Source organism: Hippocampus guttulatus, chromosome 7 (assembly GCF_054856545.1).
Source record: "Hippocampus guttulatus isolate MCC_2025c chromosome 7, RoL_Hgut_1.0, whole genome shotgun sequence".
NCBI lineage: Eukaryota > Metazoa > Chordata > Actinopteri > Syngnathiformes > Syngnathidae > Hippocampus > Hippocampus guttulatus.
In genome coordinates, this window is record NC_141267.1 from 23,275,226 (window position 1) to 23,294,055 (window position 18,830).

The 18,830-nt window shown below is 49.1% G+C and overlaps 1 long non-coding RNA gene across 1 annotated transcript in view; it reads left to right on the forward strand.

Moving 5' to 3' along the window:
* LOC147203175 (uncharacterized) overlaps nt 1–18,830 on the forward strand; it is a 27,176-nt gene continuing 8,346 nt past the window's right edge. The window contains exons 1-5 of the long non-coding RNA XR_015101345.1: nt 1–47; nt 1,407–1,543; nt 7,238–7,451; nt 9,390–9,451; nt 9,827–9,954. This is a non-coding gene — a long non-coding RNA (uncharacterized LOC147203175). The remainder of the gene's footprint in view (nt 48–1,406; nt 1,544–7,237; nt 7,452–9,389; nt 9,452–9,826; nt 9,955–18,830) is intronic.

Genomic DNA, 18,830 nt, shown 5'->3' on the forward strand with positions numbered 1-18,830 from the left:
AGATGACAACAAAGGCTTGACGTGTGTCTCGCCTGCTCTTGCCACACGTGAGTAAAATGCACTACAAAGTCCTCAAAATCTGTCGTTAGCGTTTTTGAAAGATGAGTAGCCAGAACTTGCTATTCGCACGAGTGGCGATTGAAATCGTTTTTAGGTGAAAGTGTGTGAACACGAGCGTCATGTGGATGCTAACCACTCGCCACCTAGGCTTTTATATATACTGTGTATATATATATATATATATATATATATATTTCCCTTTCACCTGATGGACCTGAAGCGTCTTCCTCTTAATTCCCTTCTCCATCGGATAATAATAATAAATATAAACACATACAACATATACAAATAATAATAATAAACACACATGCAGCTTGGACTCCATGCACGTCGTTCAAGGGCAGCCCAGTTTGAAGACGGATGGTGAGCTTCAGAGTGCTTGCTCCCCCCCCCCTTTTTTTTAGAAATTAGTTTTGATTATGACTTCAGTGTTTGTTTTGCAAACATCAGCGCCATGACAACGAGAACAGATGAGGAGAAGCGAGTCCGGGCTGAACAAACATTTCACCTCCGACTTTGCCTTTCGTGGAGCCGCAGCTCATCGGACTCGATTGTGATCATATCGGCAGCCCACTTCATACATGAAGACTCGTTCCCCCGCGAGGTGGCTAATTGCAAGCAGGCCACAAAGACACGGACGGCGCCGGGTCTGTGGCACGACCGCCTGTTATGTGGATGACAAACGTAGCTCGTCAGCGCACGCCGTGTCGTCCACGCGGCCACGACCGCATGTTGAAATGGTCTTCTCGCAACACTCGAGTGATGGCGCGTGCCTCGGCGTTCATGAACGTCGGCGTTTGTCTGCGAGCTGGCTTTTGGACTAGCCACAGTGCGTGTCGCTTGCGGAGGAGTGCCAAAGTCTTCGGTACTCTCTTGTGTGTCAACAAACGCCCGTTTGCCGGCTGTTAATGAATTGTTGAACGTTGTTTCAATGTGTCGACTCCTTCAGCGTCGGGGTAATTTGTTTGCTCGCCTGTTGACGTGAGCGGCCACGCCCCTTCGTCTCAGTCCAGATTAATTACAGGGCGAGATGCGGCCAGATGTTGACACGGCATACATCATTCAGTCTGTGCGTCCTGCATTTAATAAATGGCATGCACTGAAAAACATTGGCTTGCGTATTAACAGGACACGGGAATGTCAAGCAATTCTTCAAGCGTTTTGTTTTCTTTCTCTCTCTCTCTCGCCCTCCCCCCCTCCAACACGTAGAAAGATGTTAGAGCATTGAAGCATTGTGTGAGGGTCTGGGGTAAGATGAATCCAAGAGTCATGTATTATTCTGAAATACACACACACACACACACACACAAGGACACCTTCTTCTCTGACTTTCTCCTTCTCATTAGCAGCTGTACCTGACAAGGATGATGGCTGTGCGGACAATGTCGGCGAAACTGCGAGTCCATTTATGAGTTCATTAACAGCCCGCGGCCTCCGTCCGTCACAGCTGATTTGTCCGTTTGCCCTGGCGGCGGCTGTGGAGGTGACGTTACGTTCTAACTGCGGTCGACTTCAAAAAATGACAACATATCAAATGGAATGTGGGAGGAAACCAGAGTACCCGGAGAAAAGCCACGCAGGCATGGAAACCCGACTCGAATCGAACCCCCGACTTCTGCCCTGCGAGGCGGACGTGCTGACCAGTCCGGGCCACCCGACACGCGACACAAAGTGCTTAGTTGCAAACGATCAGCGCATTGTTTCCACCGTACAAGACAATAGACCTGGACAAAATATTTTTTTTAAAATAACCCAATGGCTGGAGTTATCCGCAATGTTAGCCAAGAAGAGCAAAACTACCGTCGGACGAAATGCACTCTTGACTCGCTCTCTCCGACTCATTGAATAAAACGGTTGGAGAATGTAATCCTTGATTACCGGTGCTGCGATCCTGCATTTGTACCTCCGTTTGGATACACGGAGGGGTTAATGGGGTCAAAACGGAACAAGCTTGCCTGGATTAACTGTTACACAGGAAGGTGAGGAGCAAAAGGTTCAAGTGTTAATTACAAATTGGCTTAGTTCTTCCACAATAAAGCGTGCAATTCATCTGAGAGGGGATAAACGCATCATTTTTGAGGAAACTCATTTTCCAGAAAACAACCCCGTGAACTCCACTAACTCGATTTGCCATCGTAATGTGTCCCAATAAAAAAAAATTTAAAAAAAACATCACAGCATACGGCGACGACCCTTTTTCACCGTCGTTTGTTGAGTGCGAGATGTCGTCGGAAGCGAGCCTTGGCCAAATAGAGTCACGTTTGCAGCCACGCTTTGTTGTCTGACCTAAATGGCTTTTTCGGAGGCGTTTTCTGCGAGGAAGCGATGAGCCCGACCGGGTAAAGATTTTCTGGTAATTGGAGTTACTTTAACAAGGCTTTTACTTTGCCATAAATCATGACACGTGAAAGTGCCTCGCCCTCGATTCAGTGACCTAAAATCGCGGAAGAGGGAAGATGAACTCTCCTCTGCCGCCGCTTTCTTCCTCAATCCAGTTGGGGTTTATTGGATTTTACCCTGCTGGGCTTATAATGTAGTGTGTTTGCACTAGAGCTACTGGGGATAATTATCTTCTCCTTTATGAAAAAAAAAAAAAAACCCACAGTTAGGCTCCACTCGGAACAGCTTCAATTTCCTGTTGTTTTTTTTTTATTTTTTAAACCTCTGCATCATTGTCTGATGTACAAGGTAGATAGCCTTTTACTGATTTTCCAATTTATACCCTGAAAGATGTTGAATGTACTCCGTTTTATTTCATCACAATACGCGTGCATATATATCGAGAGAGATTACACATGTACTAAAAAATGTATCTAGATCCAGATGTTTGTTTGTTTTTTTTTGTTAAACTACTTGACAAAATAAAACGGTGAAATTGGTCCAAGTCCAGACAATTTTTTTGTTTTTGGTGAAGGGAGAAAAACTCTGATCTGGCTGGCAGTTTCGGCTGTCACTTTAGCCTTCATCAGAGCTGTCAATACTTCCTGGGGGCGTGTCTTAGCCAGATTAGAGTTTTTCCTCTCCCCACCTCGCCCAAAAAAGACAATTGTCTGGGAAAAAAAAAAAAAAAACCTTCAACCAAAAATGGAGTAAATTCAACACACCAAAATTTTTTTGGTGCCGTAGAAAGCTGAGCAATTGCAGTCGATGGTAAGGTCATGAAATCCGATTGCCGATTTGGCATTCCGGCGGGTGGAAAGGGAGAGCCGGATCAACGACTTGACGTCGCATCGGTTCCCGACGTGGCTCTGCGCAGTAACATTCGCCGAGGGGGAAGATTTGGGAAAATTTAAGGCCGGTCGCAAAAACGATATTCATCAAACGTGACACTATTGCTCCCCATCTCCATGAATCCTTGGAAATGGGCCGCCGGAGGTGCACTTTAAGCGAGTACCCGGTCGTAGAAAAGGAACGTTTGTCACGTACCGCTTGTAATGTGCACGTGTGTCGAACGGCAAACGAGCAAAAAAGTTGCGGCGCAGGCATACGATAATGTGTGTGACCTACATGAGCATTCTGAACAGCAGCAACTAAAGCGCCCAATCTCGCCTTTTATTTGACCAAAAAGAGACCAAACATTTGAAAACGGTTCATTTTTAAGATGGTGCCAGAGTTGCAGAGTAGAAACGAGGTGGATTCTTCTCACCTGATGGCGCCGAAGAGCCAGTCTTGGATGCTCCGGGCAAACGGAGCCCTTTTGCCGATTCCCAATGCTGTTATTTCTCACGCAAAAAAAAAAAAAAAATGGAATACAGAACCAACAGCAGCATAATACGCGCCGGGTCTTTGCGCGAGCGCGTTGATTTATCTCCGCGTGTGCCTGCCGATAAGTCGTCTCCTTTAATGAGCCATCATGTGTCCGGGTCTGTATTTCGAGCGCGATGAAGGATTTCTCCAGGGCTCCGTCGCTTTCCGAGTGAAGCATTGCAAATGCGACGCCACCGATTCCCTTCGCCTGTTATTTCCTCTCACGTCAGCCGGAGCGACGGCTTTACCCAAAATAATAGGCCGCAATCACATCAGCAATTCACAACGGCTTCCGGGTTCGATTCCGGCTCCGGCCTTCCGGTGCGGAGTTTGCATGTTCTCCCCGTTCCTGGGTGGCTTTTCTCCGGGTACTCGGGTCTCCTCCCACATTCCAAAAACACGCGCGGATGATTGTTGTTCTCGGTGTGCCCTGCGATTCAGTCGTTCGCCAGATGCATGCGTCCGTTTTTTTTTTTTCAACGAGATCCTGGAGGAATGTCATTGTTATTTGTCATGTCGCGACAGTCAAATGTTGCGGAGCTCTCGAAGGGCTGGAAAATGCACTTTTTTTGGGACGGTGGCATCTCTCTCGAAACCAATGACAATGAACGCCATTGGCATCGCGATCGCCAGAAAAAGCTAATGACAAACGTCGAATCGAGGCTCAATGGCTCGTTTTGTCCGCGACGTACTCGGGCCTTTCCTTCAAGGGATTTTGGGCACCAGCAGCGGGAAGCGTCATGCGCAACGTTTCACGGATGTCTTCAATCACTTCAACAAAGCGATATCAAGCGCCGACTGACCTGACCCCACGTGCGCCTTTACACTTTTTTTTTTTTTGCCTTTCTTTCTCTCTCCTACTTCTAAAATGGAAGACGCTCACGTCCGTATAATGGAGACATTCAATTATAAAAAGCCAACAGGAGGAAATGATTAAAAATGGATGGCGAGGCGAAAAGACGGGGGAATTAACTCAAGTCTTTAATTACACTCGGTAGAGATTAATCAGAGTGAGAGATGAGCTTCATTTCCCGCTCATCTTCATCTTCATCACGCGTGGCACAGCGCGTCCCGCCACACCGATTCAAATAGCGCCGCTTTGCTTATTTGGCCTTTCCCAACTTGGAACGCGTGTTTAAAAAAAAAAACAACGGGTCACCCGCAGAGATGATGTCGTTAAAAGCACCGCCGCCGCACGACTGAGCAAAGCGGTCACGTCTTCATCGTAATGCCATCTTCACAAGGAGCCCACTTCGTCAGAACTTAATCGAGTTGAAAGAAAGAAAAGCAAACCCGCTGCAAAAAAAAAAAACAACAACTTTGAGTTTACGATTGTACAGTCGCCGGCATGATAAAAACGGTCGACAACAATCGCACGGTAGCAAAAGTGAGTTGAGCTGCCGACAAGAGAGGAGAGGAAGCGGCTCCGGGCTGAAACCAAAGGTCGCTGAAACTGGAAAGCTCCGTCACCTTTTCGAAAAAAAAAAAGACAGAGACGATGTGACGGGAATGCTCCATTTCTTATTGCATCAAGGCAGTCGCCTCTCCGTTCAATGGCAGAATTTACAAAATGATTTGTTGAGCCGAAACTGGACGTGTCACATTAACGCAGTATTTGATAACATTTTTTTTTTTGTTGTCAGAAATGCCTCATAGATTGAAGTCACCAGCAGGCACGCGGAAGATCTGCGCCTTTCTTGTGTTCAGATGCCCTTTAAGGAGCGGCTGACACTTCCTCGGCCGGAAATTGATTCCCAAAAACAAAACAATGTGAAGAAAAACATTGAATTTTGCACATGACATTGATAGGCGAGCAGGAGAAGTCATTCCTGTCATCGAAATGTCAGTCCCATTAGATTCTTACTTTAGCTTACCGGTTCCCCACCGAAAGTGGAAGGAGGCCGCGCGGTTCTTCAAATGATCTCCGGTGATGCCTTGACTTTCAACCGCCGTCTGCACGACACGTTTCGCACGTTTTACAAACCAAAGTTGGTCAACGACTTCGGTTGCGGTTGCGGGAGTGGCTTCCGCTGTCGGACAGGTTTTGGGATTGATCCGCCCAATACGACGGATGACTTGACTGACGAAGGCGCATTGCAAACGAAAGCCGCCAAATGGGGTGGGGGGCGGGTTTTTGGGGGGGGGGGGGGTCAGCGACCCGCTTTAATGAGATTCTTCTTTTTTTTTTTTTTGCTTTGTTTGTGCGCGCTCCGGAGCAAGTCGCTTTTACTTTGTCCTTTTGTGCCTGAAGTCTAATTGAGACTCGAGATAGGGAGAAGAGATTGAATTGCAGATAGAATTGCATCCCAAGGTCATTTCGGCTCCAAAGACATACTTGGAATGAAGAAAAGCCCCCACCAAAGGGCACGGAGGGGGCTCCATAAACAATCGTCGTGTTGAGTTTGACTTGATGATCGGATAACGTGTCCAACTATTTATTTATTTATTTTGCGGGCAGCGTCATCGTTACGGCTTCTCTCGGACGGTCCTTCCGACCTTGGAAAGTCGGATGAATCCAAGCTTCAAATCGGCGGGTGCTCCTATCTTGCACATCGCGTAAAAAAACCTTGAAACGCCGAATTGCAAACGGCGTGTGACGTTTGTGTGACACGCGCCCGCTTGATGCTCATGGCAATGGCAAGACGGCGACAGAGGTGGAATTCCTCCCTGGGTGACTCTCTTGCCGGATCGCCGCGCGAGAGAAATCTCCCTCTCAGCAGCTCTCTCGCCACTTGCGTCCAAAGATCTCCGCAAGCAATCAATCGGACAAGCGGCACGCCGGAACGGTTGACCCGTCAATTAATCAGCCGCCCGGTACGCAGCCGGACCTTGGGGGGGGGGGGATCGCAGTGTTACAGATAGATACTATGTCGTCAATAAATCTAACGAGGCGAGGGGGGGGGGGGGGGGTCCTCCTTCTCGGGGCAGGAAGGCAAATGATAAGTGCTGGAATCCATATTCATTTCTTCTCATAAGCGCTCCGGTGGGCCGAATAAAATGTTGCAGCTGGTTGCATTTGGCAGGGGGGGGGGGGGGGGCAGATAGATAAAAAAAGAGAGAAGCTGATTATGAAGGAGCACCGAGGGACCTTTGTGTCGGTCTGATACAAATAAATCTTGCGTTCGATTCTTCTGCATTTAAAAGCCAGACGATTTCCGAAGCCGCAAAAATTTCAGGACGGAAATAAAACCGAGCCGAGCGTTCACTGTAACCACGGGCCAGACGTCGCTTCACGGTGAGCCAAGTGAGCACTGGAGGTTTTATTTTACGGCTGCCCCCCCCCCCCCTCTTGAAAAGATAAGCGAAGGAAATTCCTCAGGCCTTCCTACGCGTCAACATCACGGACGTTCGTCGTCGGGAGAATCGGGAGGAACAAATGCCGAGAGCTCCGTGCAGCCAGCTGATAAGACTCCATTTTTTTTTTTTGCAGCTCTCCATCAAGCATCTGTCACAATTCTGTCTCGGTGAGTTGGAGAATTCGTGCGAGACATCAAGCTGGGTCGCTCTTTGATCCCCCCCCCCCCCCCCCCCCACACCCTCCGCCCCACTTCAGCCTGTCACGTTGCATCGAAGTCTGATAGGCCCGATGTTGTTAGCGTCCCGCTAGGCCTGATGGAAAAGCCGTTGCCGTCCACACCACCAAGGTAAAATGCCGACGACCTTGCTTCTGTTTGGGTGGGGGAGGGGGGGTCCTGTTGACAGTTTTGCATCGGGAGGCTCGTTCGACCCCGTTGTCTCATCAGGCTATTTGATGTCATCTATTCTTTCTGCTCAGCATACAGCCGAATATTTACCTCGAGCTTGGGTTGGACCGGCAATCGGGAAAAATGCTGCTTGTTTTTTTTCACCCCCCCCCCCCCCCCCCCCCGTTGAATGGAACAAAGTCATTCTTCCTTTGATGGATGCCAGGGTGTCATTTCCTTAGTCTGTCCCATCTGCTCTGGTTAGTTTCGCCTGCCCTGTTGTTATTATTTTTTGTGGGGGGCGGTAATTCTTCAGCATGTGCTGCTTTCCTGCAAATGGGTCAGCCTCCCTTGGCCGCGCACCACAAGCAGTGATTGAAAGCAGCATTTGTAGCGGGAGGCCGAGCGGCTCGAGTATTTTGGGCTGTGCAGAACTGAAGTGGGACAGCGCGGTGGTGCTGCTTGCAAAAATAAAAAAAAGGATTTGGGTCAAGCTGCCGTTCCAATTGCGGCACTGACCATTCCGGAGTGCGGGTGCGGGTTCTTTCCGGGGTACTGTTTGGGTAAATCTTCCCGCGGTTCAAGAGTCTTGTAAGAAAAAGTCTCATTGTTGTCATGAGGTGATTTCATCTTCACCGGGTCCACACGGCAGAGAGAAAAAGTCCAGAAAAACGACAAAAGAGCAAAGCGGAGATTTAGGTTCCACGATCGAGAAGTTGCATGTCCTCGACTGTGGGCGAGCAGAACACGAGTGGGCGTCGGGACAGAGCTGGAAATTCAACTGGAAACAAAATCACCAGTCCCGAGTTTTTCCAAGCGGATCCTTTGCAAGGCCTCCGCCGTCGATGTCGGTCAAGTGAGAAGCATGCTCCGTGAGGTCCAGACCAGGCTACTGACTCAGGCCCTTGAAAACGATTCCAAAATGTGCCTTCAGAAAGTCTCGACCGGCTTTTGCCGATGTTCTAGAACAGCGGTGGGCAAACTACGGCCCGCGGGCCGGATCCGGCCCGTTGGTCTTTTTAATCCGGCCCGCCTAGAATGGTTTGATTGTTATCATGTTAAAAACTTTCGGCAAACTGGACCGCTAATAAGAGTCGGAGAGCAGTCAAATGTGTAGAGCGTGAACAACAGGGGGCTCAGTACATAACCTTGAGGAGAACCGGTGCTGAGTGTGATGATGGAGGAGAATGTTACATTATTACCGGCATACGAAGACATTGCGCTATCTTCTTTATTTTCTATTTCTATTTCTAACTTTTGGCCCGGCCCTCCACAATATTTTCTGCTTCTCATTTGGCCCCCCCGGGAAAATAATTGCCCACCCCTGTTCTAGAATGACGTGACCTATTCTCACCATTGACCGGAATGACGGGAGGAAAAAGCCACAGTGGAGGAAAAAAAAAAACCACGATTGAAGGCAAGACACGTCAGATGGCAAACACGGTGGGAGTGTTTGGACGGCAAGGGCCGCCACGTTGAGATTTGGACAACTCCCGACTTCACCTGGACTGCCGTCGCCTGCCCGATTAGGAAAATGGCAAGTCGGCATTTGCATTTCTTGAGAGTACCGAGGGAGAACAATCGAAAGGGTTAACTGCTGCTGACCTTTTACCGAGCTGCCATTTAAAGCGTCCTCGCGCGGCGCCGCAGCAAAGTGATCAGCCGCGAACTAAAGAGCGATCACGACAGCACGAGAGATCGCTGGCCGCCACCTCCCCGCCGCGACGGCGTCGCGAGCGGCCACTACTCCTCTCAGCGGCTGTTCACCATCGGCGCAGATCTCTGGAGACCCGCGCGCAGTCCGTCCCCCCCCCCCCCCCCCCCCCCCGCGCAGCCGTTGGCCACCGATTCCATCAGAACTGCTTTGAATCACGGTCTGCTCTTCTCCGCTTCAAGCAGGGGTGGTGCCCGATACGTCGATGGCGATCGAGCGGCAGCCCGCGATCTTCAATTTCACCCACGTGAGTGAACTTCTCCCTCCTGTTGCCTGTTCTTAACAAGCGACTGCCCGTATCTGTGCCGTCAATCGCCACCGTGCCGACGTTGTTTGTGAAAGGCGATTTCTTTCACTGTCAAATTTTTATTCCAATGCAATAATCTTTGCAAAAATATCTTTTCTATTTTTTTTTTTCCTTCAAATCATCAGAGTCCAAATTTCAACTTGCTTATTTCAGCAAGCGGCGGTTCCGCATTTTCACGTCGTGTCGGGAAGAAATCTTTTCACGTTGAGACACAGACTGTTGCTTTGAGCACGGCGCCGCGTGTCGGAACCGTGACGTTTACATCTTAATTGCAGCGCTTGCCTTTCATTCAAGATTGCAAAATTGTTCCCCCAGACCTGATCCGAAGTAAGGTCGCCTTCTCGATCGATCTCGTAGCAACGCCTTCACCTCACATCTTGTCCCGGTCGGAGTGAGAAGAATCCGTACCGCAGCGTCATCCGCTTCAGATTCATTCTTGGTCGGTGAGCACCGAGCAGGGGAGGAGGAGGGGGCGCGCGGGAGGAGAAGCGGTAGTAAAACAGGCCCCTCGCGCTGTTGATTTAAATTCAAGAGTATAAAAAAATGAAGATGAAGACGAGATTGATTGAAACAAGTTGGCCAGGCTCGGGCCAATAGGACGAAACTTTCTTTGTCAGGAGCCATGTTGCTGCAGCGTTACGGCTTTTAGTTCGAGACGCGGGTTGACCGGAAAGCAGCATGTTATCATCGACGAGGCCAGACGTGACAACCGCACGAATTCTGATCTTTGCGCTCCTCGCCTATGGAACGGAAGGCATCTGAGCGATTTTGCAGAGAGGTGCAAACTCGGCAAGTAAAAAGCCGCCGACGATTTGGACGCGTTTGCGTTCCGCCGGACGGGGTGTTCAATTACCGCCGGCGCTAAAGATCAGAAGCAACTCGTGCAACAAACGTGCGACGCGCCTGCCGGTCGAAGCTGCGCAAGGAGCCCCTCGGCCCCCCTGTCGGAGTCCTCGTCGGCCGCGATGTGGCCGGCGTGCAATTGCCGTCAGAGGCCAGAAGCGAAATGGATCCCCATCACGAGCGCTCCGTTGTGCAAGTAATGACTTTTTTTCTTCGTCTCGTATTCTGACAGGCATCGCTCGGTGACCTTGCCAAGATTGTCCGTCAGTTGATGGATGAAACGGCGTCTTTAGGAAGGCGCCTCTGCGCATTACACGTCCGTGAAATGAATTTAGCTCCCAGAAAAAGTATTCTATGAGATGGATTATGCAACTTTCTGTTGGCAGTTTGGTCCGGGCACTCGGGGCTCCTCCATCTTTTGACCTTCAATAACGCCGCTCAGCAGACACTCTTTTAAAAATGTCTTGGATCAGAGATCCGAGTCAACTTTTCTGGATTTATTTCTTTTTTGGTTTTTTTTGGCACTGAACCCCACGAGTTTCCTCTACCGCATTAGCTTCAGGGTTAAGTTTGGCAAACAGGTGGATTATTTTTTTTTTCTTCAGAAACGTCCGAGCTATAAATTCTAGTCTAATTGTATTGTGCTTGTTTTTTTATTGGTCAAACTTCACCGTTTCCAACAGAAACAAAAGAAAAGAAAACACACACGCACTCGCACACACACTGACAGTTCGAGTCAGCTCAGCCAGGCGGTCCCCTCTGCACACGTTAGCCTCCATCCACGCTGAGTAAGAGGACAGCAAAAAGTGACCTTGAGAATATGCGTGTGTGTTTCGACCATTCATAAAATAGTCGGGCGATCGCAAAGTGCTTTGAAATGAACATAAATGTTAATGAGGAAAAACAGCACAACGCGGATGCTAATTTAAATTGGCATTAAGCTAGCTGGGCCTTCCTTGAGGCAGTTTCAAAAACAAAAGGTCTCATTCTCTTCGTCTGATGTTTAGTTTGACGGTCCAATTCAGTTGCGGGAGTGGTATTAAACATCTTGAAGCCTCTTTATCGATGCCGTTTTCCAAACTGCAAGGAAGTCTGAGGTCGCAAGTTCAAGCAGAAAAAAAGAGAAGGTTGAAACGTCAGATCATATATTTTCAAGACTACGTTGTACAATCGGTGGCCTGGAATTAAAAAAAAAACAATCATAATTTTGTTCCGACTAAATGTTGGTTCAGGGACCATTTAAACCAAATACAGTTATTCGACTTGGGTTAAAAAAAAAAAGCAGTGATGTGCTGAGAGGGAATTAATTCTTTTTTTTTTTTAACATACTATAATTACTGCAAACTAATCAGTCCATTTAACATTCATCTTTTCTTTTTGTCCGACATGTACAAAGGCTGAAGGATGGCTAATTGGCCAAGAGGAATCAGTCAAATGCTCCGGACTTGGGAAGAAAAGTGGCTTTCAACATATGGAGATATTAGGGGCTTACATTCTGTAGCGCATAATTTTCTGATAACATTGAGACCATTTTTATTTTTTATTTTTTTCCAAGGGTGAAAGAAAGGAAAACGCGAGTCGAGTGAGCTTGGACTCACTGCGCTTCTTTGTGAGGACTTGCAGCCTTGCGCGGCGAGATAACGTGACTGTTGGCCAATCGTTCGCAGCCGCTTTTGTGCGAGTCCAATTCGCAAGACTTCTGCGGCTTGTCTGGGAGACAAGCCGCACGCTTGCCGACGTGGATTTCAGATGGCCGAACCACTCAAGTTGATCCCGATCGATATTTGGTCTTGAGGTTCCGACACAAAGGACCACTCCCCCCCCCCCCCCCCGCCGCCGCCCACACCCCCCTCGGCAACCACGCCCTGATGGTCTGCGTTATTCAAATCGACATCAATGCGAGCGACTGCGTTTGGACGGCGTGAGCACGTTGGAGTACAACCAAAATAACATGAAAGCCAGAGTTTGGGGGACTGCCGCTGCGTGTATCCAAAGTGCTGTGCATGGAGCGAAAAGGATTCAGACAACAACAAAGAAAACAAAACCGCGCAACAAAAAAAAAAAAATCAAGTCTCATGCTGAGTCCAAAGCCAAAGACCAAAAATGAGGAGTTTGAAAAATGGGCGACGAGGGGGTTTGACCAACGTTCATTCCAAACGGAGGCAGCGGCAACGCCGCTCAGTTCTCGCTACCTCTATTGATGTCCGCCGTGCAGACCTGAGAACGGACCTCTCCGTTCTCCGTTCTTGACTCGAGCCAGCTGCCGAAGACCAAAGAAGCCGAATTCGACATCGCCACCGATTCGCCGCTAGCATTTCGGATCGAGACGAGTATAAATGTCTTTCATTTCAGGCTTGAATCCACCTGGGCGGCTTTTATGACACTTAAAAAAAAAAAGGTGAGATTTTTTTTTTCCCAATCTCAATTTGCCGGCCGGGCGGCTCACCTAAAGGCGAGCAAGACACCGACGCCATCGCTCTTGCTAGACACTAACAATGAACGGAACTGACCTGAGTTTGGGTTGTTCCAGCGAGCTGAGGACTTGTTCCATGCTAGGTCCGTGTTGTTGTTGCGGGTGGGGGGGGGGGGTGGGGGGGGGGGTTTCTCAGCAAATATTGGGCTCCAACGGGCCACTTTCCAGTCCCCCAAGCTTCCTGTTTTTTCAGGCCGCGTTACATAAAAGACCAGCCTCTTTTTTTTTTTTTTTTTTTGGACAGTCCGCAGCTGTTTATTCTTGCGTTGCTTATGCATGAGGCTAAAATGAAGTGGCGGCCAACATTTTCCAGATTCTATTAAGATGGACTCGTTGCCACTTGTGTCTGCTGTCAAGTGCAAGTCTGATCATCGCAACGCCTCCGCTGATGTGTCGGATGCTGCGAATGATACGTGTCTTTTCCCGGGACCTGGACATCTATCATACGCATTTATAGGCGAGAGCCTCCTTCCTTAATGTCTCTCTCACGCTCACACACTCACATTTTCATTTCATAGCTTGCCAAGGAAATTAACAACCTGCCAGGGATTGATCTCCACTTCCTGTCGCTCTTCAAATGAAACAATTGAACCGAAACACATGCTCGTGTTACTTTGATGACACCTTGCTCTGATAGGGGCTCAAAATACGGAGAGAAAAAAAAATGTTTGGATGTTACGAAGGACATGTCAGGAAAAAGCTAAATAAGACCACTCAGATCGTTGGATCCATCCATCCATCCATCCATTTTCCGATCTCGCAAGGGTCGCGGGGGGGGGGGGGGGGGTGCTGGAGCCTTTTCCCAGCAGTCTTCGGGGAGTAGGCGGGGGACACCCTGAACCGGTTGCCAACCCATCGCATGGCACACAGACACAAACAACCATTCGTGCTCACACTCACACTTAGGGACAATTTCGCGTGCTCAAGAAGCCTGCCGTGCATGTTTTTGGAATGTGAGAGGAAACGGGAGTACCCGCAGAAAACCCACGCGGGCCCGGGAAGAACATGCAAACTCCACACAGGGAGGCCGGAGCCGGAATCGAACCCGGTACCTCTGCACTGTGAGGTCGATGTGCTAACCACTGGACACTGGCCTGCCCTCTGAAACATTTCATAGCAGATTCCAAAAAATAAAATAATGGACATTGGGAGCCAACCTGCAGCGGCTTCCTACCCGCAGACTCGCAATGCTTTTCAAACGGACCGACGAACTTCAGGTCATCGGGGATTAATTAGCTTTCTGAAAGCCGGCCAGTAGACGTCAAGGTCATTTTTGGATGCAAGCTGTCGAGGTCACACGGCAAAGATCGCCACCCGTGTCCGTCTGTCGTGCAAGTGTGTGCGATTCTGCAACTAGTTTCGATGTGGTTGCGCATTTCGATTGATGGCTTTGTGACAATGTCCTATCGTCGGTGATCAACAATGTTGTATCACATGAGCCCGGGGGGGGGGGGGGGGGGGGCGTGTAGCATGCTAGCAACAGGCAGATCAGCACACTAAACCCAATTTCACACCCCAAAAAAATGGTCAGGTTTGAAAAACTTTCTGATGCGAACAAATCTCATTTTATTCACAGGATGAAGTTATTGAAGTGGTGAGCAGGTTTTTTTTTTTTTGGATTGGAATTGCGGGTGCTCTGGCTTGCCGCGGCATTTCGAAACAATGCGTATGTAACGTAATTTTAGAGTGTGAAGATTGATCATTTCTTTTGTCCGTTGAGCATATTTGGAAAAGGAGTCATTAAAGTGAATCAAGTTGTTTTGATTTGAATGTTCCGGTCCTTCCGTTTTTCGACATGTCAATGAATCCGCCTCCCTTTCCTGTTGTTGAAAACGCAGCCAGATGGGCTTTTTCCACATGACCGCTGCTGCCGTAACATAAGGCCTGCTTTGATAAGCGGGTGCAGCACTTGAATAAAAGCCTCATCAAACCGGCAATTAGGACGTCTCAAGGAATGTTGTTGCGCTCATTACTTGCAACCGCATGTGGGCCCTCGGGTCACTTCCCGGTTTTTTGTTTCCCCTTTTCTTTTCGCAGGTGCACCCGCATAATGCCCACGCTGCATGTGCGGACTCGGTTCGACCGGATGCCGTCGGTGCACCGCGCACATTAAGACTCCTCTCAGTTTGTTCCTTTTTGTTTCCTCTCGCAGTATTTGCGCCATTTGACATGAGTGCGATGCCCAGTCGCATCTTTGTGGCTCATTGCTGTTCCACTCGAATGATCGACCTTCCTTGTTTTGCTGTGGCCGCAGCAGCTCCCTCTCGCTTTTATTTATTTGTTTATTGTCTATACTGAAATTGAATTCTCATCTTCAAGTCTTGTCGCATTGATTAAAAAAAAAAAAACTGAGTGCTTCATAAATACCGTGCGGAGATCCATCCGTTTTGTGAAACCGCTTTTTTCACCCCAGGAGAGTCGCGGGCGGCCGAGGCCGATCCCGGCTGTCTTCGGGCGGTAGGCGGGGGACACACCCTGACCTGGGTGCCAGCCCATCGCAGGGCAAACATCTTTTTTTTTTTTTTTTTGTGTTCCATTAACCTGCCATGCCGTGTTTTTGGAACATGGGAGGAAAGCGGAATACCCTGAGAAAACCCACGCGGGCACGGTGGGACAGCATGCAAACTCCACACAGGAGTGCGCTCGACTCCCTCGTTTGCCGAGGAAGGTCAGAGTCCTCGGGAGAGAAACAGTCGCATGGGCCAAACGTTGTCTTCAGTTGCCTGACAATCGCACGAATCAATTTAGAAGGCAAAACGATTGCGACTGCGTAAGCGAGGGAGTCTCGCACATTCCTTGGAGGGAAAGTCAACCTATTCAGAGCTCAGGGTCATCAACAGAGGAGACTCCCAGGAGCTTGGATAGTGATTCTATCTCAAAGCCGCGGGACACGTCAAGGTTACGCGTGGCGCGCAAGAACCCCTGCTGCCTCGGAGAAACATTTCGATTCTTCTTTTAAGGTCCAATCGCGGGCGATATTAGTCAGTGCTAAGATCAACAGAATTCTCATTAGCTTCTATGTCAATGCAGGATTAGGGAAATGAAATGCAATCGAATTCGCTGCCATTGCGCCTCTCCCGAGCACGGCCAAATGTAATCGTTGCGACCTAAGCAAGAGACACCCGAACATTTAGATTAGGCCAAACATTAAGTTGCTCGATGACTTCAGCGTGGCCGTTGTGTCGCCGTGACCCTTTTTCGTCCGGCTCGGCATCTTCCTCTCTGCACCCTTACCGGTTGAATCCGGTTCAGGGTCAGGCGGTGTCGCGCGGGCGAGGCGGCGCGGCGCGGCGCCACCCTCCCGTGTGCAGGATTAGACCTTCTCCCGCACCTGATAGAAAAGAGCTCCACGGAGGCGTCTTGATCTTTTTTTTCTGGCGTCCATAAAATAGTTCAACTGAGAACGCGGGGTCTTCGGGCCGTGAATGACGCTTTAATGTTGCAAGCGTTCAAGATAAAAGGACCGGTGTAAGTTCATCCAGTTGGTGCCCTGACCCGGATCAAACGAGCGAAGGCTCACTGGTTTGATCCGGGTCACGGCATGACCAACCCAAGGAGAAAGAAAGGGAAGCCTGACCCCATTTTCTAGATGAAAAGGAAAAACACAAGGAACAGGGAGGGGGGGGGGGGGGGGGGGGGGGGACCAAACGCCGCAAACTGTGCTCCCTTAAGGCCACATGAATAGAAGACGCAACAAATAATGACTGAAACACTTGCGCATGTGGAAGTTGGGGGGGGGGGGGTTATCAGGCGGGGGGGACATGACACTTCAGTCGCACCGAGCATGTCGGGCGGGCGTTTTCTCTCACATGTAGACACCGAAAAGCTGGGTGCTGAATACTGAAACCTTCACACACGCATGATTCCAAACATATGCACACTCGCCCTCAACAGGAACGATAATTCGCAGTCAGGCTCACTTTTTAAATAAGCTTCGGATGGAAAGCCGCCTCAGTTCCTCTCACACGTGAGTTGCGTTCAAAAAGTAGGACATATCACATCCCGTTCCTTCTTGCGCCTCTTCGGCTGCTGGGCTGTCGCCCTCCCACATTGTCTTTTTCCTCTTCTGGTCCCGGCCGCACTTCTGCTATTTACTTGACTCTGTCGATGCGACAATAACTGGGGAGGCATGCGGTCTGGACACAACAGGTGTGAATGTGATATCTTGTGATATCTGGGCTTTGTTAGAAACACAGACGTGTGACAGGCGGTCTTATGGTTTCTCTCGCGCTCACTGAACAATATTATTCAGAAAAAAAGCTAATATACATTTCGGATTAGCGCCAGCCGTGCCAGGGAATAGGACTGATGTGATTTTTGTGTTTTGTTTGTGTTTGTTGCGATTTTTTTTTCTTCCTCATGTCATGTTTTGGTTTGTGACCGACAGGTGGCACTGTTGGGCTCTCCCTGCAGCTGCACACCCGTTGGTCGTGATGTAATTATTGCTCTAAAAGGACTGCGGCACGTCCACTCAGTGTGGCGTCATTGTTGGTTTGTTCTCGGGTCATGTTTTAGGTGACTGTTAGTTTTTAGCTACAGCTAATTTGGATCGGTTTTGTTTTCAGGACTTTGTTTTGGATTTCGTTTTCTGTGTTTTTATCAATATAATTCGCCAAGTACAACCCGTTCCTCCTCCCTGCCTGCCTTTTGGGGTCCACCACCACCTCGCAACGTGACACCCCAGCAGTTGATCATCAGTCCTGATCAATGGCTCTCAAAAATATCGCGTTCTTAACGCGATGGATCGCGTTGCCTTCCTCGGCAAGCCCTCTTTCACCCGCGGAGATCCATTCCCGCTTTGCGGCCGGGAATGAGAATGTATGTCGCAATTCGATCTGTCATGCTCGGTCATCGCCCGATGGGGGGGGGCAATTAACTTTGATCGGGCTTCACTTGGGTCGGTCGTTTCAAAAGCGCTCACAATTCTCCAAGCTTTCCGACGTTTTAGGAGGCTCGACACGCCGCCGGCAGCTCCTCTGGCAAATGCGTATTTCATGTCGTCTAATGGTGCTAATCACGTTCGATTGCTTCTGTGAATTGCTGTTTGAAAACGAGCATTTGTCTTTTCAAACGATTGAATCTTGCCTTCCTAAATACCTTTTGCCCGTCGTCTTCATTTGAGCTTCGGCGGAATTATTTGGGGTTCTCTAAAGTGCATTTGCGGATCGTATGAGATTGACTCTCGAGTTTTGCATTGTTTCTGCACATCAAAAGATCTTTAGGGTGGCGATTCTTTTCATGTCAACGTCCTGTTCGCGAAAACGTTCGGACTTACAGTGCAATTGCGGTGATTAGCTCGATAGCTTGTTGTTGAAGATTATTTTTCTTGAAGATGAATTGAATGGCTACATTTCTTCAACAAAGGCCAAGAGGAATTTGTGATCTGAATAGCTGATGAAATGAATAGCAGGAGCCAGGTGCTCGAGCTGACTCGCAGATGCTCGGGGGGGGGTCAAAGAGAATCTTTGATCACGATTTAATGCTTGCGGATGACGCATCGATTGTGCCGGCGAAGATGAGACTCGGCGTAAATAACGATGTTGATAACGGCCCCGTTTAGATTCGATTGCCGTCGGTCGTCATTGCTTGCGCAATAGCCACCCCCCCCCCCCCGGCTTCCTTTCCAGCCGACGGGGTATTTGTCAGGTAATTTGTAGCCATCTAGTACGCCGCCCGCGTGTCCAAAAAAAATCGCTTCTTGGTGCACTTTAAAAGTTAAACACTGAATACTTGAGGGAGACCTTGACTTGAAAGCAAAGCCGAAGTCACCGTCGGTTGCGGGCCGGATGCGGCAAATGAGCGGGTGAGACGATTACTCACCGAGTACTTGGCGTGATGGGATTCGGCCCATTGAACAATTTACCCGGCGCGAGTGAAGTGTAAGCAAGAGAGCGCTCCTCTTTGAAATGACGGAACTCCCCCGATACATTTTACAACCGCGTCATTCCAAAGTTCCCCGCAATGCATCTTGGAAAAATACAATTTCACATCTCAAAGGAGAAC